This window comes from Anas acuta, chromosome 16, assembly GCF_963932015.1.
Source record: "Anas acuta chromosome 16, bAnaAcu1.1, whole genome shotgun sequence".
Taxonomy (NCBI): Eukaryota; Metazoa; Chordata; class Aves; order Anseriformes; family Anatidae; genus Anas; species Anas acuta.
The window spans coordinates 11022396-11046298 of record NC_088994.1 but is presented as its reverse complement, the minus strand read 5'-3'; the positions used below and the strand labels follow the sequence as shown (position 1 = coordinate 11046298).

Here is a 23903-nt window from a genome sequence, read left to right as displayed (position 1 = left end):
GTCCTTCTGAGAAGACAGAATTCTGATTCTGCTGTACATACTTCTGTTTCCCTACCATCTGAACCTGTCTTCAAATTTATTTATTCAGGATGATTCATAATTATATGACTATTGTTTACTTAAAGAAGAACCTCTTATATGTGAGCTTAAACTAATATGTACAAATGAATAACAACCAACTTGCATCCTGCAAAGAAATTAAAAACAAGTCATCCACGTGTTAACCTTTTAAAGTTCACGAATTTGCATTATGATAGCACGAAGGCAGTACCTCCTTATCTGGGGCAAAAACATACACGGCACGCTGCCTAGATATCACCAAGACAGCACAAAACAAGGGTATGAATGACAGATCAACAGACTGTAAGTTAGTAGAGACAGCTCTGAACAAAGTATGAACAAAGTATTACTCACAAAACACCAGTCACTTAGCTGTTCTCATTTGCTTTCTAGGCACTTGCTCATCTTGCTGTTCAAAAAGATTATAAAGAGGGGAGTACTATAAAGCTGACTTTGTTTATTCTTACAGAAGCTTGAAAGATTTACACCTATGGCTCCTTGGTATAGGTATTTCTGATACAAGTTCCTGATAGAGATGCACAGGGCTATCTAGCTTTGGACATCAAGTGATGATTCGTCATTGGCTGGAAGGAAGACTAAGATTTAAGGTTTCTCTGCTGATAAATATCAAGGAGTAAATCACCTGCTGTCAGTGAAACCACACTAGTATATACGTGCCCTTAAATTCTGTAGTCCATCCTAGATTTTTCTGGATTTTTAAACTGAGAAGCTCAATTTGGGATCCTCAGAAGCTTCAGCATCTGTACAGATTTGTGATCTGAGCTGGAAAAAACTTGCACAGGAAGCCACTGCTCTTCTGAACCCGCCAACCAGTTCCTTACTGCTGATTTTGCAAGGTTTAATGTGCACTTGCTGCATATCCACGTGGAAGCAGAATTTGAACTCCTTTGGGTTGTACATCTCACATTGATTTATTAGGACAATGATTTAATAGTCTCATTCTCTGGTGATCCCATTAACTTCCAAGCACTGATGCCTGTTTAGCTGTGCACAAAGAGCTCTTCTCAGAACTGTTTTCCTGATTAAAGATTAACAGTGTGATAAAGGCAAGGAAACACAGGCATCCTTGAATTTTGTTTCTTACATCAGTTGGGTTAAACCTTTACTATCTTTCTCACTGTGTATCTTCGCTTTGTGTTTGGCAATCAAATTCTGCACAGCTCTAGCACGTTTCCTCCAGTTTAGTCAAAACAAGAGGAAAACTTTCTGCCTCTTCAACTTAACTCTTTGACCTTTACATAAACAGCAGCAAAAACCTTTACTAACTAACTAAGGTGAGTTGTCTTTAAAACTTTCTTTGCTATCTCTTGGATTAAAAAGTATTCTGTAAAAACAGAGGAAGTCACTGAGGTGTAGTTAACTGTAACGATGTTAATGTCTTCTGAAATGGAAGTAAAATGCTTCCCAAGTAAATACACTTCTTCCAAACAGACCCAGGCACGCAGATCTGCTGTCTGCCACAAGCAGCAAACCATGCATTACTGGATGGCAGAATTTGATCTAAATATATCGCAATGCTAGATGAAACAGTTAATAGATAAATTGCAATTATGGTTAATATTTTTAGACCACTTCCCTGACTTGTGTCTGAGCAATCGCCCCTGGTACTTTCAGCTCCAATAAGCTTCTCTTAAATGCTTCTCCTGTTATATATCCTACATCTGTATGCTATTATGCCTTTTTTTTTTTTCGTGCTATATAATTATAATTGTTAACAGTATGGAGCAAGATCTTAAAAGCATAGGCAAGACATAAAAGCATTAAGTCCTCTCACTTAATAGAAGTTGTTTAGGTTCTACAAGAACCATTCGTATTTAAAGAGGAGATTTTTCTTCTCAAAGCCAAGAGGAGCACGAAGGAGAGAACAAAGCAAAGCTTTCACTGTGCTTTAGGCACAGCCCGCATCAAGTCAACTGTTTACTAATGGCACAGTCCAAGCAATTGCTGTGCCTCTGAGAGGGTTCTGCATCGCTCCTCACCCTCCTCTTTGCACTGAGAAAGAGAAGTGGTAATTAATACCTGGGCCAGACACTAGTCAGTGAATACCCTCCAGAGTGACTTCTGTTTGTCTTTGCTTTGCTATGCTCCCATTTTCCCTTTGCTTTGGAGAATAAGAAAAGAAAGAAGTAAGGCTGTATATACAGGTAGGACTATATAAGTTTCTGGGTCTGACCAGCTTTTATATGGCTTATATGGGGTCTTGTGCTGTTTTGTGTAGACGAGAAATCCAAGTCAAATCAGGATGCTAAATAATGTCTTCTGGAATCAACTGCATCTCCCATCTCAGAGTCAGATGTCTGAAAAAAGAAAAAGATAAAATATTTTAATAATAGTCTTCTTTCCAAGTGATCAGTATCTTTTCTGAAATTCAGAAAGCATAATTTCTCCTGAGAATCTTCTAGGCCAGCACTCTGAAGCACTAAGTTTTTTCTGACTCTGCTACTTTCAGTTGCTTAGAACAGCATCCAAAAAATATAGATTTTTTTTTAATCTATCTCACTGATTAGATGACACACTTTTTTTTTTTAATTAATTTTTTTTATGCTCTCTGAAGTAGTGCTTCATCAGTGTGAAAGTGGAACACTAAAAAAAAAAAGTTGACAACAGTACCAGAAAGTAAAGTGAAAGGATTTCACCATTTAGTGAGTATAACTCGATAACAGAACAATATTTAAAGACACCTCATAAATTAGAAGATCATAAAAATATACTCATTTTCTCTGAAATGAGTGATGGTGTAGAGATAGTTATTTACTGCTATTGTTATTCATAGGAGCAAGATTGCACTGCAAAACAGGTGATGAAGGTAGCAATTGTCCCTGGCGTAAGAGCAAAAGTAAAGGCGTGCATGTTTTCAGACCCATGTTAAGGCACAGAGATACCACTCTGACAGGTGCAGTGTGAATACGACATACACTTGGAAACAAAATTGAGACATTGGAGGAAAGTGAAAATGGAAAACTTTCCAGATGCCAGGTGGAAAATGATATTAAAACTGTCAAAATAAGTCACAACAAAGACTGGGTTTCCTAGTAGACTAACAGGAGTCATGTTCCAGAGAAGAATGGAGTTTTCAACTATGAGAAGGAATATCATAAAACGGAATGATTATGAACACGTGAGGTTAAAGTGGCGTTTATTTATTTGGCTTTTTGCTTTGGTCTCTCTCTCTCTCTTTTTTTTTTTTTTTTTTTTTTTCAAGTGTACAACAGTCTTGATTTACTCAGAGTTTTTTGGACGGGTCAGAAATGTGTAAATAAATCACACCGTTATTGCTTCACATGGTTATCTATCCTGGGCCTAATTCCAAACCCATTTAAATCGATAGCAATCCTTCTGTTGGCATCAGAGGGTGGTAGTTCAGGACCTCTGATACGAGGATGGAGGTGCAAAACATACACAATAAAGAATCACTATACAGCCTCTAAAGCTACCTGAAATGATTTTCTAAAACACAGGAAGAGAGTGAAACTGAAGATTTTGAACTACCTTCAGGGTCAAATATACTTTATGTTACATCATAATGAAGCTTTTATAAAAAGCTGCATATAACAAGCAGTAAACATCTTAAATATTATAAAAGGCACTATTCAGATTTAAGTCTGGCAATCGGAATAAATAACCCAATATTTAACTCATTAAAAAAGTCCGTTGATCTGTTCATACTCAGGGGAAAAATGCGGATCAGACCAAAGTTTGCTATGTTTCCTTAGTGCAGCCAAGGGTAGAATATACTCTGCTGATTTAGGGTTTTTGTTTGTCCGCATATTCACCTTCACGCACTGCTAGATTCTTATCAAGAACTTATGTGCAATTTTGTGCTTGAATTTTGTTTCTTTATGTAACGTTATTTTAGCACAAGAGAACTGGTATAAATTAAAATTCTTGCAAATGGAATGTCTTTATATTCCTTTTAAAATACTCCTATAAAAATAATTTGTATTGAGTATGTTTACCCCACCAAATATCATTACAACTTAAAAAAAAAAAAAAAAAGTAATCTATTCTTCTCATGATGTTTTATGCAGAAATATTTTGTTAGAAAGAAATAGTCAAATAGTCCCTGTAGAGGAGTGGGTAGAAGTCTGATTGCAGTTAGAGATGCCGTAAGCAGTATTTGGTAGCTGGAGATTGCATAAACAACATACCATAACAGCCATTGCGGAGCTGTTAACCTTTATTGTGTCAAAACATAATAAGACGGTGCTTTAGTTTGCGGATTGCTGATCCAAGTGGCTCCTTTAAATTCAACCTAAGTGAACTGAAGGGCTATTCTGCCCTTCACTTTATAATCCTTGAGTTATAAATCCTTGAAAATATCAGTTTATAATGGAAATAATTACAGACGTTTAACTGTAGCTTCGTGGATGGTGCTGGTATTAATAAAGCAGAAGTACAAGGCAGGACAGCTCTTGGACCCTGATGACTGTTCAAATACAGAGAAACTCATTTTAATGACCTAAAGCAGGATATATTTTTATAATATTTTTTTTCTTCAGTGCCCTTCAACTATCATAATGGCACGATATACGTAGCAATTTGAAAAGACTGACCAGTGCCTAAGAAGTATAATCTCCAGCTACAGTCACCAGCAGCATAATTTTATTTATGTATAGTGTATTCTGTGTCCAGTTCTCTGGTTTTGAGAGCCCACAGATTCTGTAGATTACAAATAATGTGGTAACTACGTTGAAATATTAGCCGTAAATTGCTGGAATACATATTCTCCCTTAAATAATTGCTCTGGATTTGTGTTGATTGGATGTAACATACTAGTCATGACTAATTTGCAGTTATTAAGTGTAAAAAATATATATATTATTCTTGCATTTAGGAGCCTGCAGAATTGTAGATAGGAGTAGTTGTTGTTAAGGGTACTTATGGGAATTACAGGAACCTTCTGTCTCTGAAGATAAGGCCCAGTAAAGTCAATGACCTCAAATCAGGTTTGTCATGAGATTCGTTTTTCAAGATGTGAAGATTTTAATTTGTCATCCTTACAACTTGTTATAATGACCCCACTGAGTTACTTTTCATGGATACAACTTTTGCAGTAAGCTGGATCACCGGCTCTTCCAATGGTGCCTGCTATCTTAGGCACACAAAACACAAAAATGTCTGGGCCAAATTCTGTGGAAAAGGGTACACGTGGCTCCTGGATATGCAGCAGTGCTAACTATACTGTGAAAAACACAGTATAATATAGCCACTGGGCAAAATACCACCTTGTCTGATGGAACAGTACAGCTAAACAGACAAGGAGCATTTGCTCCTACTTTGTACTAATGATATGAGTTGGAAATTGCTGTTCTAGAAGGGTACACAAGATTAAATGTTAGTGTCTCAAATCTTGCCAGTTTACCTCAAAGATATTTTTACAATACCTTTGGAGAACTCTTAAATGTAAAACTTCTTGTTCTCCTTGAATAACCAATCCTGACCTAAAGGATAGTACAATGATGCTTACATACTGCTCTACTGCCTCTGCAAGTGTACTTCAGTCGGTTTTGCAAAATACTCAAGATCTCCATGTAAGAGATGCTGCAGTACTAGCCGTCAGCCAGCTCTTAAGGAGCACTCCAGCAATGTGAGGCGCAGGCTGAAGTATTTCCGTATGAGAAACATGGGAATCATTTTAAATATTTTGAAAGTGGGGAAACCAATTGAGCTCAGCCCTGCGGTCTCCAGCTGAGCAGGAGCAGAAGGTTAAGGGGCTACAATTAAGTCTGAGAGATCTTCACCTAGGACACGTTGTGACAAAACATCAGGCTGATTCCACAGCCCGGTCACAGGGCTGTGCCACAAGTTCGACACACGAGGAGCCTGGCTCTCTGCCATCCCTCAGGCATGGGCCTTTAGAGGTAGGCCATGGTGGCAACCCTAGATAGTTTCTGAGGTATGATCATATCCAAACGTATCAATTAAAAAAAACTGTCATGACCTTATGACATGATATCATGCCATAAGACAAAGGAAAAAAAAAAATTGTCCTTTTCATTTAAAAGGCAAATGTACTGAAAAAATCTCAAAAAGATGCTCAGAAACTTGATAAATTTTGAAGAGCTGGGTCTCAATTTCTGTAACTCTTCAGTGCCTGGATATGCTGCTGAATGTTAAATGTGAAATTTTGTTGCAGTTTTGTCCATGATACATAGGATGAAAATGAGTTAGTGGGTTGCTTGCTGTTGATAGTTATTTTGCAACTAGCAACTTTTGATTAAGGAAGTTGAAGAACTGTTTCTTATTTAAATAGATTGACAGAGATAACGATGCCATTGCATTTGAAATTAAGGTACAGCAACTGACCCCATCTGAAGAGGAGGGAGGAAAGGAAATTTTTTTGCTGTTGGGGAAGCAAAAGGCCTGAGCTGTAAAGCCAGTGGTGATTTGTCAGACATGCATGATGAAGCAGAAAAGTTCCAAGAAAACCCAAGCATCCAAAATCTCAAATGACTGCTCCACATCAGAAAAAAAGGTTAAAAAAAAAAATGACTGCATAATATTTGTAGTTCATTTTTAGATAACATATTTTAAGTTAAATTTAGCAGTGAGGTTGTATTTTTTATGAAATATTCATGCTGTCAATTGTTAAGTTTAGGTTAAATTAAAGCTAATTTTCTGTAGAAATTTGAAAGAAGGAAGAATACCCTTCATCCTTAAATTATTAAATTTATTTGTTCAAGTTGATGTAATCTCTGCTGTGTTCAGGAGCTCCATTTTGGATGGCATTTAGAAGTTAATGGTCTTTTGAACAGAATGCAGTATTTGAAACCTCCAGGGAGACTTCAAAGTTAAAACTTTTTTAAAATGCCTTTGAATAAACCTAATAATAATTTATTTAGCCTTTCCTAGTCCATTCAGCTTCAAAATGCATGTGTTCATGGGTTTATGAATGAACTTAGAAGGATTCCAACTTGTTGGCTGAGAGTGGTAGGCAAATACCAGTGCCTGTCAGCATGGTATCGCACAGAACCTCAATAAAAGTAACAGGGAATAGCTGTTATAACATTTTAGGAATGTAGAAGTGTGCTGCAGAGGGCAAGGACTGACATAGAAGGGAAAGGATAAGTGTCTGTTTCCCTAGAATCTGTATGTATGTACTGTAAAAGTTGGATGACATCAGTAGAGTTGAATAGTCTATGAATGCGTGCGTCATAGTATCTGGATATTAAGGTATGTCGGTGAAGGTTGTTTAAAGTATGGATATTGTGCCAATTGTTAATGTCCCTTGGTTTAGTTACTGTGTTTATAGGAAGCACACTTGAGCAGCTTTAATAAAGCTAACAAAGTTCTATTGTGTGGGCATGAATCCACAATGAATAAATAACAATAAAGTGGTTTTGTTTGCTGTTATTGAAGTGAAGTGTTAGCTGCACATTCTGTGTGGTACAAAGCATTGTATGAAATACATTTTGGTCTCAGCATGAAAATCATTACAGAGTGCACTTGGGAGCTGAGACAACTGTTCTGGAAAGGCTCTTCAAATATGACATATTTGCCATTTTGCAGTTTCAAATCTTTTTCAAAACTGAAAGTGCTGCACATTTCCTCTTGACTTGTTACTCTCGAAAGAAATTCATTAATGTTGTGATAAGAACTTGGAAATGTTATGTAGTTCACAAAGCATGACTTTATTCTTCTATGAATTCATCAAGGTATGAATCTTTCTTTCCATAAAATCAACGTAATTTTAAATAGGCTTTTACATACACTTTACTGATTCAGGACTACCAGAATGCTGAGAATAGTTTAGCCTGAAATATCCAAATCTTTAAACTTAGCACTAGTTACACAGTTGACATCAAGAAATGTATTGTATAGTTTATAGGTGCCTTGATGAAGCGCATCTTAATGATGCTATGAAGAGAGGAACTTTCATCCTGTCTCAGAGGTGAGAGCTAGAGTAGGAGTTAGGATTCCTGGAATTAGGTACTAAACTGTATCACTAACACATAGCACTATTTTGGGGTGAATTGCTTAAGTCTTAAATAGAAAAAATAATCTCTGTCCAACAGCTTGACTCTTTGTAATGTATTTTGAAGCTCTTTTATGTAAAATGTGAAGTATTTTTTACCAAAACAAGAAGAACTATATTGAAATTGGTACTATCTTTGAAACATAAAGTCATTATTTTGTGGCTCATGATCTAAATGTATCTTTGTTCTCACAGGAGAAAAAGCAGTCTTCAAATGTGATTTGTGCACATTCACCTCACTCAGCATATCAAGTATTAACCATCACATGAAAATTCGTTCTGAAGAAAAATATCATGTGTGTCACCTCTGCCATAAGGCTTTTCATTCAGCTACTCTCCTGCATGACCATGTGAATGCACATACAGGTATTTAACATGTGAAAATATTTCATCTTACGTATTGTCTGCAAAATTTAATTAATGGTCAAGTGGTTCACATCTCGGAGAGAAGTCTGGTGCAAGTAAACTAAATTCTTTTTTTAATAAGTTGACTAGAAATGTTCAAGAATGAGCCTAGTGTTACCCAGGACTTTGATAGCTTAGTTCAAAACCTATGTACATGTTTGGTCCTCAACACTGCTGTTTCTCTCTGCTCTTATTAGACTGTGCTGATTGCCAGTGTTGATGTAATTTTGATGACATTTATGTGTGATGTGATTTTCTGGGGAAGAAGAACAAGAAAAAATTTCTCTTTCCCCACTATCAATGCCTAGTGTTGTATCACTTTTATTATGGAGTTACAGCTGTTCATTTCCTCTCCTTGCGCATCTGATCATATCCACCTACAAGATGAAATAAATAATAATAATAATAATAATAATAATAATAATAATAATAATAATAATAATAATAATAATAATAATAATAATTCCTGATTAATATTTTAGAATTATTTTAATGATTTTATGCTTCATCGATTTGACTTGCAGATTCTGGAAATTTGCATCATAATCAGCCAAGTAAAATTGTTTAGCCTTTTGGGCATTTTCAGCTAATGTTTAGATTTTGGTTGTTCTGGGGGTTGTTGCTGTTGGATGTTTAGGTCTGTGTGAATTTTGCATTTCTGTCAAATAAGCAGAGCTTTTAAGCATATATTATTTTAATATTTTTATATGTGAAAAAAAAAAAAACATATGGATGTTGTGTTTACCGGGCCAAATTTGCTCAAAGTGGTAGCACGACAATGCATGTGCTACAGAAGCATGGAGAAAATGTGCCAAAATACCAGTGTCCACATTATAGTACCTTTATTGCACAAAAAAAAGTGATTTGGCTGAGTTTAAAGAGAGGGGAAAAAATAATTTAAAAATAATAATAATTAGGGATGAAGTGTTTCTAATTTTCACTGCTTATAATGATATAAAATATATGTGACTTCAGCATTACAGAATATTTCTATGGAAAAAGTGTTCGTTGTTGATTTACATGTTTCCCCTACAAGGAGATGTGGTGACATCTTGTGGCTGATGTTTTAATTTGTTTAAAATACAAAGTATCAAGTATTTAGCTGATTTTATTTATTTTTTTTTTCTCTCCTTGGTACCTGTGTGATCTTCTGTCTTTCTGTAAGGAGGTACCTCACAAAAACCTACATCCAGGTTGTATGGAGGAGTTTCTTCTCAAAGCCACAAAAATAGCCCAGATCTCCATTTCATCTCTCAAATTGCTTCATTCTCAACTCTACTTAAAAACTCCATCTAGCTATACAAGGCACTAAAATATATTGAATACTTAAATATATATATATGTTTTTGCATATGGAAAATCAGTTTTTACATCTTAGTCTGAAATTGTTCAGTGTTTAGTTGCTGAGCACTTTGTCCTTATAATTTAAAGAAATACATGTAATTGCATTAATTAGTAAAGTGTAAATTAACTTTAAGTTTGACCTAATCAGCTGATCAGATGATGGTTTTACTGTGCTTAAAACATTAAAAACTCTTAAAATTCTAAATTTGATTTTAACAATATCTAATATTATTTTTAGGTTCTATAACAGTTACAGAACATTGCAGGTGATACAATAAACTGTTATGTATCTTAGCTAATTGAGGTCTTCTCCCAGAATGTAAAAAATAAACTACTGTATAAATTCATTTTCATTCTATATGCAGAAAATATTTTTTTTTCCTTTGTCATCAGTTTCAAACACTATTGATATACAGGTTGATTCTGAAAATACAAATTAAAATTATAATACTGTTTAAAAGTTTCTGTTTGTTTGTTTGTTTTCCCCTTGTTAAAACCACAGTTATTTCAATAGAAGCCCCCATAATTCTCTGGGGATTTCATGTATTAAATTTTTAAACTATTCTTGTTTGGAAGAGCGCTTGATTAAAATATCACCATACATATATTTCATGTGTAAATTCACTTCTCTTTAGGAAAAAGATGTTCTTGTACAAGTCTCGATTTATTAGAGATTTATTAAGAAATCAGTGTCTTAGAAATATAGCATATTTACTGTATTTTAAGTGATGTAGGTGTCCAATATCAACAAAGTTAGATAAAAAATTTAGATTTTTGAAAATGTATAAAAAAGTTGTATTAAAAATATTTGGGCATATAGAGATGTCTTCAGTATCTATTTGTATTTTCAAATAAAGGTCCCATTTAAATATATAAAGTATTTCAAGGTAGAAATTGAATTATCTACATATGTACAATTCCTTTGTTCGTGTATTTTTTTCAATTTCTGTTTTTATATTATTTGCTACTTTGGGTAGCATTTTGAAATTAATATTTTTGTGTGGATAAAAGCAGAAAATTGCTGGACTTTTCAAAAGGATTTTTGATTTGTTAAACTGCTTAATTTCTCTGGGAACTTAGTGTCTTACTGGAACTTTAGTCATCCAAATTCATTTGAGAAATTGCCTGTGTTGCCTGTTTGTCAATTTATTTATCAATTTTACACCTGTTGCAGAGAATAGAGAAGGTTCTTTTTTGTGTGTTTTACTCTAGAATAAATGCATTACTCAAAGCTATCCCCAGTCTAACTCTTGTTAAATATTATGGAAATCCAAAATTTACCATTATAATTAATTGCTTTTAATAACTGTTCAGGTGTCCACTTGCAAAATCTGCATTTATACATGGTTGTGGCAATTACATACAGTTACTGTGAAGCTGTTTTTCATGACTGTTATACTCTTACTCAGCACCAGACGACTCACAGAGATGAAAAAACATTCATATGTGATCAGTGCAGCTACATATGCAAGCAGGTATTTAAATTCACTGAAAAAATATTGCATATTTAATGGCTGATTCAGCAAGGTAAGGTTGGCTTTGGGGATACATTTACTTCAATAAGATAAAACCGTTTGTTACTACAACCTAACTAAAATACCACAGTTATATTTATTTGCAAGACAAATGATTCACAAATGAACAGTAAAATAGGAATGCAGAAAAATCCAAGGCTGTCTTGTTAAATCTTTTGTACATGAACTGTTTAGAAGTATGAAGAAAGAGCAATCAATTTCAGTGACATTGTGATGAGCACAAAATAAAATATTTGTGCTTTAAGTGTGATATTCAGCATTGTCAAAGAAAAAATCAATCTAAAGTGAAACATTTATTTAAAAAATAATGTGCTATAAAAATACATTTAGGATCACGTTAATTTCCAGCTCTGAGGAAAGACTGGATTTTGACAGTAGATTATATCTTTAATTGTATTGTTTACCTTTGCTGTCATCTAATTGTACAGCACACAAATACCATAGAAGAGCAGAGTACTTCTTTATGCTGCAGCACAATAAACACTTCAGTATCTTAAAGATACATTTTTGTTTTCTAACCTCTGGGGAAAAGAAAAAAGGGGAGTGCGTATGGGGGAGAATGCACATCAAAATAGAGTGTTAGACTGTTAGGCCAACTGATTGAGAGAAGTATATTCTCATTTACATTTATCTCTGTCAGAAACACTTTTTATACGTCTGTAAAAGCTAGAATGAAAGTGCTGGTTATGTTGCATAGTATCAGTGAATGATCAGCCATGAGCACATAACTAAAACAGTTCTTTCCATCTGCCCTCATTTCAAAGCTTTCCAATTAAATCCTTTCTCGGTCATCTTTGAGAAGTCTGCCATTTTGCCCATCCCCAAGGCCTGTAACATGGACCTCATTTTTTGGATCATTTACAGTTTTTTTCTGTTCTGGGTCTGAACAGTAAAATGGAATCCTGCTAAGGGTGCTAGGAAAAGGAGTGTTAGACAATAGGGTAAAAAAGTTCTGGAGTCATAGAATCATAGAACGGCTTGGGTTGGAAGGGGCCTTAAAGACCACCAGCTTTTTAACAAACCTTACATTGGTGGATTAATAAAATACCTTATAATATAATACCTTAATAATAATAATATATTAATAATAAAAAATACCTTATAATATAATACCTTATACTTTTAGGTAAAAAATATCTGCCACATCATAATTTCAGTGTTGGTACTGGTTTGTATAATCTGGTATAGGTGGTATTAATGCTTAGAATGCTTAGTAGTCTTCTCAAATTAAAAAGCAGTGTGAAGGTATAAATTTTAAGAAAAATTGAAGAGCTTGAAAAGGTAATTGAAGTGAAAGAGAGCTAGAATTAGTTCAGCAATAAAAATGTAAAATTATTATTCACTTCTTCAAAAACTGTATGCTGTGAGAATATATCTCCATTTCTGATTAACTGTGCACACTTACAAAGCAAATGTAACCTTTTTTTCCACATAGAGGTTTTATCTTATTGTTTATCCATGGATCAGAAAATAAATTTGAATTTATATCCACTAAATTGGCAAAGGTCCTTTAAAGAGTTTTAATATGTATCCTGGACAAATCTTCAGGAGTTTTATGGAAGTTGTTGACTAAGCCTTTCACTTCATGTTCCCAAATTTGTCTGCCAGAACCATATTTGTTTTTTGTGTGTGCATGTGTTTGTTAAAGTGCTTACATACATTAATATTTGATTCATTTATTTATGCTTCATTATGCTAACAGAATAATATGTGTAAGTATGCTGAAGATTATGGACTGGTGAGGGCAAAAACTGCTACACCCAGAAAAAGAAGCAAGGGCAGAAGGAAAAAATGTGAGAACCTAAAGCGTGTTAAGCAAGAAGGTAATCAGCGAATAAGTTAGAATTTAATCATGTAAATTAGAATCAAGAATAAAAGGCTAAAGCAGTGAATCTCCCCTGCTGTTTAATTACTGTTTCACAATGAAGCTAATTTAAGTGCTAATAATGGAAGAATACTTTAGAGCAGTCTTGAATTGTGTAACAGAAATTCCAGTCATCTGAGCTGGCAGTGTTCAGGTACCCATTCTGGGGCTGCTGTTCCCCTGCTCTTGCAAATATCTTCCTAAACTCCGTGCTTAGCAATGCTTACAAATGCATTTTTTCTTTTCCCTTTTGGAAATTCATTTTGCCTTTATAAAGGTGGATGAAACATATCACTGAGTTGAGCCACAGTGAGTTTTCTTAAGACCCCTTTTGTAATAACACACCACTTTAATCCAGACCAGACTGAAAAATTTAGTTTCAGAACTCAAATTGCATGTTAATCACAAAGCACATCTTAATAAAGAAACTTTCTTTCTCTCATACTTTGGCCAGATTATGATCAAACATAAAAATTCTATTGATTTAAATAGCTAGTCATCCTTCTGCCCGGATCACTGCAGAGGTGATCAGGACAATTTACAGAGCTTTTGGTTCAGCACGTCTGTACAATCAGAAAGGCACTTGTAATTACTCATTGTTACTGTAGATAGCTCTTGAGAGCTGAGTGTTTGTTGCTTAAATTTCAATATAAAGCAAAGGATGGTCCATAGTTAATCTCTTTCCTTCTCTTTCTTCTGCTTCCTCATTTTTTGTCATTAGTTTAAGGTTCCCAGGAAGTGAATATATTCAGGTTTGGGCAGGGCAGAACAGTAGTAGGCTAATTCATCAGTTGATGCTCTGTCAGAGAGGTCTCCACAGCAGTAACAGGAACATCTTTTCTGGTTTATATTAGCAAATTCCTGATACAATCATTTATGTTTTTTATCTTCTTTGCAACTCTCAAAAGAGACAAAGTAAACTGTTATCCTCTTAAACCTTAGCCTGTCATCACATTTGTAGTAGTATTGTAGTAGTTTCACTTTACAGTCTAAATTTGACCCAGAGAAGGTGTTCGTTTATGTTATTTACATGCCTTTCTGTTGAGCTAGGCCAAGCACAATATATAGTATTCAGCTAGGAAAGGCTGTGAGCAGGACCCCAGGTATCCTCATACATCACACCTTCTTCATGTCTGTTCATCTAGTGCTGAATCCCTGCATTGTTGCAGGGTTAGAGTTTGTCAGATGTTTCTGAGGTCACTTTCAGGGCCACCAGCACCAAAACAACTGTTTTGTCTGATCAGAGCATCCAGACATTTTTTTTGCCTCTCTGCTTCCCAGATGCTGTTTGAAAGCCACAGTTGTCTTCTTGATACAATTCTCCAGGTGATTTTTATGGACTAAGAAACAAGAATGGCAATACATCTGGGTGTCACAAAATGTTATGTTTTGGTACAGCAGATTATAACTATGATGATTTGTGGCCAAAGACACTGAGATAAAATTTGACGTAGTTAGAAGAAGAAATGTTGAAGCTTTTCTGAATCTAATGAATATATATCAGCAGCTGAGTTTACATTAGCATTGACACTTCTGTTTTCACTGGTAAGGCTGTAATGGTATGGTTAGAGAGAAATTTACAGCTGGAGTGTGTATGTTTTTGCAATAATTAGATTTAGCTGTTTATTAATGTTTTGCTACATGCAAACAATATCTTTTTGGTATCTTCCAGATTGCTTCATCTGGAAGCTTCAATTTTTAGAGCTAAGAAAATGTCTCTTTAGATACTGTGCCTGCAAATACTCAGTCTGCTAATTGACTTGTGCAACTATTAGAGATTTCTGTGCTGATTCCAGAAATCTTTTCAAACTGTTGACACTCGCAAGTATACGTTGCTCTTCACTTCTTGCACAACTTGCAGGGGCCCAGAGAATCCTGTATGTGGCTTTACAAAAGATTGCATTATCATTAGAGTTATGCCCATTTTAGGAATTACTCGTGTGACCAGTGCCATCAATAATTTGCACTTACACGTATTTTCCTTTTTAATTTTTAGTATATGAGAATTAAATTTCCAGTTAATGCTTAGCTTTCCTCTAATAGGAATATTATTGGTACTAGTCACTAACTTGGCTCATAATATCCAATGTAAAATTTTGTTAAGATAAAATATCTTGTTATGATAAGATATTATGTTGCTATATATTGAAAGTATTTTTACCACTAAATTAAATTGCCTAACTGTGAAATTTAATGTAATATTTATTTGTCTTTCTGCTTAATTACCACAATATTTAATTTTTGCAAAGCTGACCTGGCATCATTTAAAGACGTCTTGAAATAGGCATGTGAAGTAGATGGGTTTGCTGAAACTGGAGTGTAATTTTTTTCTAGATTCACATACTGATCTGAAGCAAATTTTTTCCTCAATATTTCTATACCATTGAAAGCTGTGTGAACTTCAGTCAGTTTGTGCTTTCCTGAGGTGAGCACATGAAAGGCAATGATATTTAAATGCAAGGAACATTTACTAAAAATCCTTTCTGCAAACACAAAACAGGTGCCAATCTAAAAACAACAACAAAAACACAACTAAAAGTTACTAATTATGGAAGAATCATGAAATAGATAATACTGAAGAATTTTATAGTTGCCTCTAACAGTGTCCTCAGATAATTCAGTTATATGAAACAGATGATTTCTGCTTAAATGGAAGCATGCATTCTGAGTATCTTCTGCAAGTAAAAATTGTCTGTGCATTAAACAGTTAATGTAAGAAGAAAAGTACTGTTTCTGCAGGGCGTATGAAACATACCATGCCCAGCAGATAAAAGCAGAGAGAGTAAAAATACTGCACTGGGTACATTTTTACTAATTAGGCTCCATAATATAACTGAGACCTTGGAGCATAGTAACTCAAATATTAATTTGTGTATATAATGCTGCAAAAGCAAGCACATTTTGATATATCCACTCCAATGTAACTGTCTCCCGAAATTATGAAGAATTGTTCTAAAAAACTCCTAGAAACCACCAAGAAGATGATGGAGTGGGGCTGTGACATGGGATACCTGCCTTCATAGTAGGGTGCAGCTGTGCTGGGTGAAGGAAGAGGAGGCGCTTCCTGTAGATGGCAGTGCAGGTTCACAGCTACCCAGCCAGCAGAACAAATTATATATGTCAAAGGTACTTTGATTTTATATTTATTATTATTATTATTATGTTGGGGTTTTTTTGGTCTTACTTTGACTTAATAAGGTGTCTTGCTAATCATTTTATGCATGTGATGGCTAAACAGAAAGTGTTCTTGCTAGCTTTTTTTCTTCGCAGACTAACAAATTCTAGTACCACCATAAAGTGCAGCCACCAATGCCAGGAAAAAGGAAGGGCTGTGCACACCTGCCTGGTAGTAGCAAAGTCACTCTGCTGCTAAAGCAACAGTGAGAGTTCCCTGTCCCAAAGTGTAGGTACACCTTCTTCCCACCTCTTTTTCCCCCTAATGCAAAGTTAGTATGTTTTTCAGGTACTTTGAGGCAGTCTCCCCCACCTTTCCCACATTGGCTTGGTGATCCTGCTTGCTTGGAGGGTCAGCTGGCACCCTTCAGTCTAGAGCCAGAGGGCAAGATGCTGGATTTGTCTCTGGGCTGTACCAAGATAGTTGGACAAGACGTAGCTAAAATGACTGGCTAGGTTAGATACTGTGCAATCTGATTTTGGAAAATTTCAATGTGGGCTTTTTACCCTTGCTGAAAGAAGATCTGATAATATTTTATTTCCTCTTTTTCCCTTTCTTTTTTTTTTTTCCTGTTTTATTATCTTTGTTGTTTTTTTTTTTTTGTTGTTGTTGTTTTTCTGTTGTTTCACCGAAAAATTTAACAGCTGGCTACTGCACAGCATTTATCATTGGTAAATCTTTCCATAATTTACAGAAATATCCAAAGTACATAGAGGGCACTGGTGACTCCCCCAAAGCCACCTAAGAGGCTAGCATCTAGAAATTGAAACCAGATCCCTTCCATTGCAGTACTCTTTTCACTGGGTAGGATTGTTCACCCACACTTTGATGAAGAAATCGTGAAGATCTACTGTTACTGATGCGACAGAAACTTAACAGACAGGAAATTAATTTTTGTTGTTGTGAAAAAGCCTAGCTGTTTCTCACAACAGTAACTATGGGGTCTCCATTGTACAGATGAGGAAGAACAGAACAAAATTAATCTCTGACTTAATTATTTTGCCTTTAGGAGCAATGAAACCCACTGATGATGCAGTATGCTGCTGCTTATTAGTAGTTTAATAATCTCACTGAACTAGAAATAGAAACTCAGGGGTGTTGCAGCATGTAATGATTAAGTTACATTAGCAGAAGGTGGTGAGCAAATGTGCAAGGACCTAATGACATTAAGCCAGTGCTGTTAATCACTTCCAGAGACATTAATCTCAGAGAATTAAAATTGAAATAACATTTCTAACTTCTTAAAGGTCAGTGCTTAGGCTGATATAAAGGCACTGTGGCAGCATGACTAAAGGCCATGGATGTGCCTGGTAGTAAAGTATCTCACTGGGAGGAAATACGTAGGGAGTCTAGTCAGGTGGTAATTGTGAAGGCTCATAAAGGACATGCAGACTCCTAAGTCTTAAGACCTTTCTAAGGTAGGAAGAGCAAACTGAGTAATCTTTCCTTAGACCCAACTAGACACCCCTGTTGTTGTCTTTCACACTGAATGTAAGCTGCCTCTGTGTGCTTACTGATAGACGGCTGAGGTACGGGTGACCAAATGTTATGTGGCTCTAACAGTAACTTCCACTTGCCCAGTTTAATATCTATTTTTTGTTTGTTTGAGAAACCAAATACGCATTTGAAAGCAATTTACATTAATTCAGTATGCCTTCAGGCAAACATCATTCCCTGTTGTTGTGCTTTTAAACAGCCCAGCTATTGTTTGAAGTTAGTCACTGAAACATTTGGACTCTGTCTAGTGTTATGGGTCTGTGTGATCATTACAAAACGGTAAAGAATTTTCTGAAAGTTTTGCTTCAGTCTGTTTTCATTTTGAATGGGCATTTGACAATGACGAATTTAGTTTCTTTCTCCTGTGGTAGCTGACTGTTTGAGTCACCTCTGTAAATTATTTTGACTATTTTTAGCTTTGTTTTTGTTTTTGTTTGCTTGTTTTCAGGCTCTGCCTATCACTAGTTTTATCCCTGCCCTGCCCACACAGCAACATTCACAGCTAATGGGAAGAATGCAAAGTGACCTTGCTGTTTACTTTGATAAGAAAGAGCCTTGCTTTTATTACCAGCTAATCAAATGGTGGGTAACAGCTAATGGTGATTGTAATTAAGATGTAGAACTGCTATCCTTTTTCTGGAAGAATTTTATGTTAAGGCATCCTTCCTTTTAGGCCGAGGTGGTTCTCCATTGTTCTGTTACAGTAATTCATCAGTTGTTTCATGATAAAATGAAAGTAATAAAAATGTTTGCAGCAGTTACTTTGCCATCCTATATTAAATGTTCTTTTGGAACTGAGTTATATATCCCTACATCACTCAGCATTGCTGACTCTGAGTTAAAATTGCTTAGTTAAAAACGGGCTGCATCCTCCAGGCCATGCCCTCCGACAAACTTTTGCAGCAGTTTTATTTCAGCACCAATTGTGTTATAATAAATGTGATAATAGTGTTAATGTTCCTATGCTCCATCTTTGCATAGGTGCAAGTTTATAGTAAATCCATTTAGTTCAGTGAATTCATCACAGTTAGATGGGACCTGAGACAGTCGTCTCTTCCTACTGGGGCTATGTTCCAGAAATAACGGATAACCAACAAATCCCATGGAGGACTGAGATATTCAGCACTTTTTTGGATTAGGCAATGCATCTGTGCTTTGCATACAAAAAGAGTGTTTCTGCTTGTCTTGAGATTCCTGAGAGAAATGCAGAAGTCTGTGCGAGTGCCTGCCGGTTTTGTCTTGACAGAAGAACAGCACAGGAGTGAACTACTGTTATTCTGCGGCTTGCCACTCCGTCTGGCAGATGCAGGCTAACTACAGGAGGTCATATATATGGGCAGGCAGGCTGTCCTAATAGCGGAGTTTTCTCTTTCTCAGAAGCAGATGACTGAATAGAAACAATACGTTGCTTTCCCCATTTGATGATGAAGACTGACAGTTTGTAGGAGATGAGTCAAAGGTTACTGATGAGAAGATCCATCCAGATAATTGCTGTAATTGTACCCTGAGGACGCAGCTTCTATCGTAGAGCATTGCGTAGTGGTTCTGTTTGTATATAGATACTTGACAGTGGGCTCTATCCTATGCCTTGAATCAGGAAAGTTTCTTCATGAGATATAAATGAAGAAAATTCTCTTAACTTTTTAAGTCAATCATGTTTTCTTCTGTTGGCAAGTGGCTAGCAAATAGTCCCATTCTGAGACAGACAAATAGTTGTGATTTAGACAGAAAAATACCACTTAGTGTCAAGTCCTTTGATGAACACAGTAGCTGTTGTTTTTTCACAACAAATAATGTTAATCAGCATAAATTTGTGAATATATAGCATTCATAATAACTTGAAGGTGCATCTTTTTCGTACAGTGGTTGGTTCTTTTTTCTTGACTTTGTTCGATAACTTTCTTGCAACTTAATACAAAAAGATTTTCCACTGGGGAATGAACACTATAAACAGGACACAAAAAGTGTCACTGCCACAAAAATCAGCTATTTAATCTATGCCTTCACCACATGCAGAAATCAGCAACGTTAAAGCATTAGTATGAAAATCCATATGGGGAAATAAGAAGCGACATAAGCACATAAATTGTTTATACATATTAATTGCTGATGTTTAATACATGATTAACAACTGTGAGTTACAACTTAAAAATGAATCTCATAACAGCTTAGAGACAGGTTAGAAATTTTAGATGTTGTGGGCCTAGCTTCTGAAACTTGTAATTGAGAAGAAAGTGATCTCCTAGAAAGTACACAAGTCATTTCAAAGGAATTTGTGTGTCTGGCAATGCATTAAAACAGAAATGTAACTTACAGAAGCACCAGTGGCTACGTTACCCATTTGAAGGAGGAGCCCCTGAGCCTGTGCAAGCAGCATGCCCTGGGGCTGCTGGGGGTACCCAGCGGGGTTTCCAGCTGAACAAAATCTTAGGGGCTTCAGCCTGCTTGGTACTGCATTTGGCACAAAACCAAGCCTGAATTTGAGAACAGTCACTGTTTAGTGCATACAGACAAAGCTGCTTGGTGTAATTTCCACTGAAATCATTGATCACAGATTAATCTTTACTTTGCAGGATTCAGATTGATGAAACCTTTATGAAATCAGCTGAAGCCCTGTAGATACCTTGAAAGAAACAGATTCAGGACCAGATGCTATATTTAGAAACCGAAAATGCTTGTTTAAATTACTCTAACTTGAGAAAATATATCTTGCCTGAATACATGAGTACTCTTGCTTAATAAATAACTTGCAAAAGTCCTTGAGCTGTGTGATACAGAGATCGTTCGCAATGCAGTGAGGAAGTGATGAAACTTGGTCTCTTCTAAGCCACGCTCTCGGGGACATACAGCTTGCCTGGGAAGCAGAACGAACTTGGCATATATATGTATTTATTCACATTTACAATAATGCCTGGCAGCTAGGAATGTCTTTTGCTCTTGAATATGACTTTTTTGTTTGTTTGTTTGTTTTTTTATAGCCATAAAGAGGCTATGCACTAAAAATGAAATTGTAAATAGCATTGATTGCTGACATTGGTCTGTTCTTCTCAGCATAGGCTTTTTTAGTTAACTGTCTGTTCCAAGCTTATATTTATATATAATCTTTATTTTAATAGACTGTTTCTTTGATTATAGGGGAATTTTTCTTTTCCCCTTTTTTTTTTTTTTTTTTTTTTTTTTTTTTTTTACCAGATGCCCAAGGGATAAGAAGCAAAATGTTTGTTTTTGAAAAAAAGTTAGTGTTCAAAAAAAAGCTACATAAAGATTCCTGTTAACCAGCCATTAGTAAGGAAGGTAAGTAAGTACCCACCGTTATGTCCAATCGTGTTGATTAACAGACGTGTACATTCAGCGTGCAGCCAGCGTGCTTCAGATATCAGTTTTCTATGGTTACCAGAAGCCGACAGAGTAAAGAAGTGCAGGGGTAACCTGGCACTGCTTTAAACAAAGACTTGTTCCTCTCTGATGCACTTGGGGGATTGTTTGCATGTCGAGGCCTGTTTCCTACTGACAGTTATACAAAGGCCAGGGTAGAGTACAGTTTTCTGAAAACTGCTTTAGATTTTTTTTAATTTACTGTTATTTTCTCCTTCATTTTTTTTTCTGTTTTGTTTGGTTGTTTTGTTTTTTTCTGCTCAAACTCCAAGGAATTGCGGTAGGAAATACAAGTACCTTTCTCTAAAGTATTTGTCAGAATAGGTATTATAATAATAAAATAATATAATAATATAATAATATAATAATAAAACTTTGCTCTTGTACAGCAATTTATTTAGCAAGATTTCTTTTTTTTTTTTTTTTTTTTTTTTTGTTCAGTTAAAGTTCTATGAGACCTCTCAAACTGATACAGGCTGCAGTGTCAGAGACACAGCGGTTTTCATCATATAACTCTCATGGAAACATAAATTTAATCCTGTCTACTGTTGTGAGATCAGTAGGTAGTAACACAGTCACGGGAAAAATTGTGCCAACTTTTTTATATACTACTACAAATTGTTTATAGGTTTCAGACTCATTTAGTGCAGTAGATTATGCACACAAGCTGTTAAATCCAATGATTTCCTGCTTACTTTGGCAGAAATTCCTTTGAAATTATAAAAGTGTGGTTCAGAACAGAATTGTATGTTTTTTCTAGTAGTTCAAAAATAGACAAAAAGGTTGATATCATGAGTTTTAGTTTATGCCTTTTGCCAGTCATTCAGCAAAATGTGTAGCAGTACTTTAAGCCCACCATGTATCTTGATGTTTAATTAAAATTATTTCAGTGTCTCTGATTCACATATACACTCGAAAATCTCCCCAGAGCTCTTGTACTTGGGAAACTAACAGACTCACACAAAACTTGTCTGCCATTATTAAAAGCTACGTGAGAGGCTTGGGAAAAAAATCTTCTTGAAATAGTATAGAAGAATTGCAAAAATTTGAGACTCTTCTTGAAACAGCTGCTGTATAGGAGCTCTGGCAGCTATTTTTGCTGGGAGCGCTTAGGGTAGAAGGCAAACATGGTCAAATTAGCTAGAACGCTGGAAGTTCAGTCAAGGATACTGCCCTGAATAGTTCGCCCAGAAAGGAGAAAGCTTTCTTAGGGACAGCCCCTTCAGGACTCCAATTGCAGTAACAATTCTTAGTAAGATATTGAGCATAGTAATTTTGCTGCTATTTTATTTCACGACAGATTATTGGAATGTTCTGACATCAAGTTTGAACCCCTTTACTATGCAAAACTGCCCGATGTAAATATTTATTGCCAAGAGTAGACCATAGCTGTTGTCCTATGCTAGACTATTGTTTTGTTGTTGTTTTGTTTGTTTGTTTTATTTTCCTACTAATGGCAAAGTTCATATAGCCAAAAAAGAAGGTTGATGATAGTTGATGATAAGATGTTAACGTTTAAAGGAAAATGTTTTCACTCCTTAGGCTTTTGTTTTGTGAAGGTTTTTACTTCTTGCCAAATACTTGGTATTTGAGCTCTCTGGGCTCAGATAATACTGACTTAAAGAACAGTGAAGATTATCTCCTGATACAGGAATAAAATGCGGTATTTGCTCAGAAATATTTTAGTATTCATTCTTGGTCATCTATGAGGAAGATGGGGAGGAGTGAGGTTGTAGGGTAGGTTGTGGAAAAAGAAGGTGCTGCAGCTGTTGGGGATGCAGGGTCTCATTCATGATGCCAGCTCAAGCATGTTCAGGTGTCTGCAGAAGCTGGCTCGATCACCTACCTGTGCCGAAGACAAAGGAGAATTTCTAGAGAATAGCAGCAACCTCATTTTTGTTTCTCAAGGAGATTCTGGTGCTTTTTGATGTGCTACTTGATGTTACAAGTAAAAGCTTCTCAGAGCTCAATTTTGGGGACTCCTGACAGCTGTTAGAGGTGGCAGATGTGTGTGAGGCTGGGCAAAACCCTTCTGTTGCTCGAGGAGTGGAGGTGGCTGGGAGTTTCTCTTAGGTAGTTAGGGGCTATGCTCAGCCCACTGACATAAAAGGGTAATTGTCAAATGTCAGAAATAGAAACAATTCTGTAGATCATTTTGTTCAACCCCTTTTCAAAACACAGCCCTCAAGTGTGGTTTCAGTGGTCTCAGCAAAGGGTTAACATGGGCTGTGCACACACCATCCCCTTACTGCCTCTGCTAAAGGAACATTAATTATAGAGAGCCCGAAGGATTCAGAGCAGCTAAAAGGGCTGAGTGGTATTTAAAACCAAGACAGTCAAATAACCAGTTGGGTTTGATCTCTAATAAATTACAATGTTCTGATGATAAAATTCGGTAAGTGTGACAGTCAGCTGGGGGTTTGGCAGCAAAAGTTTTAAAAATAAATAGTCTTGAATTGCAGGAAATTACAGCAGGCAGCTCCTTGGAGTTATTTTTCTCAGCGCATTGTGTGGCTGCGAAGCCAGGCAGCCTGCTGGCAAGCTTTTGACCTTTTGTCTGTGACATAAAATATGCAGGTGCAGTAGTGTGAATGCACAACGGGTGACAGTGACTTCGGGCTGAGGGTTTATGTCATGAGAGCCCCGCGGGGT

The 23903-nt window shown here is 35.9% G+C and overlaps 2 long non-coding RNA genes across 12 annotated transcripts in view; both read left to right on the top strand.

Moving 5' to 3' along the window:
- The window catches only part of LOC137865201 (uncharacterized), a 38892-nt gene extending 32333 nt beyond the window's left edge, over positions 1-6559 (top strand). Inside the window, exon 3 of the long non-coding RNA XR_011101821.1 lies at positions 6374-6559. This is a non-coding gene — a long non-coding RNA (uncharacterized lncRNA). The remainder of the gene's footprint in view (positions 1-6373) is intronic.
- Positions 6560-8250: 1691 nt separating this feature from the next.
- The window catches only part of LOC137865202 (uncharacterized), a 36214-nt gene continuing 20561 nt past the window's right edge, over positions 8251-23903 (top strand). For 6 of the 11 annotated variants that reach the window (XR_011101827.1, XR_011101824.1, XR_011101830.1 and 3 more), the window contains exons 1-4: positions 8251-8422; positions 18325-18458; positions 20450-20761; positions 21069-21170. This is a non-coding gene — a long non-coding RNA (uncharacterized lncRNA). Of the gene's footprint in view, positions 8423-14396; positions 16331-17029; positions 17798-18324; positions 18459-20449; positions 20762-21068; positions 21171-23903 lie in introns of those variants that run through there. The other 5 variants (XR_011101823.1, XR_011101828.1, XR_011101826.1 and 2 more) reach the window with 5 other exon arrangements.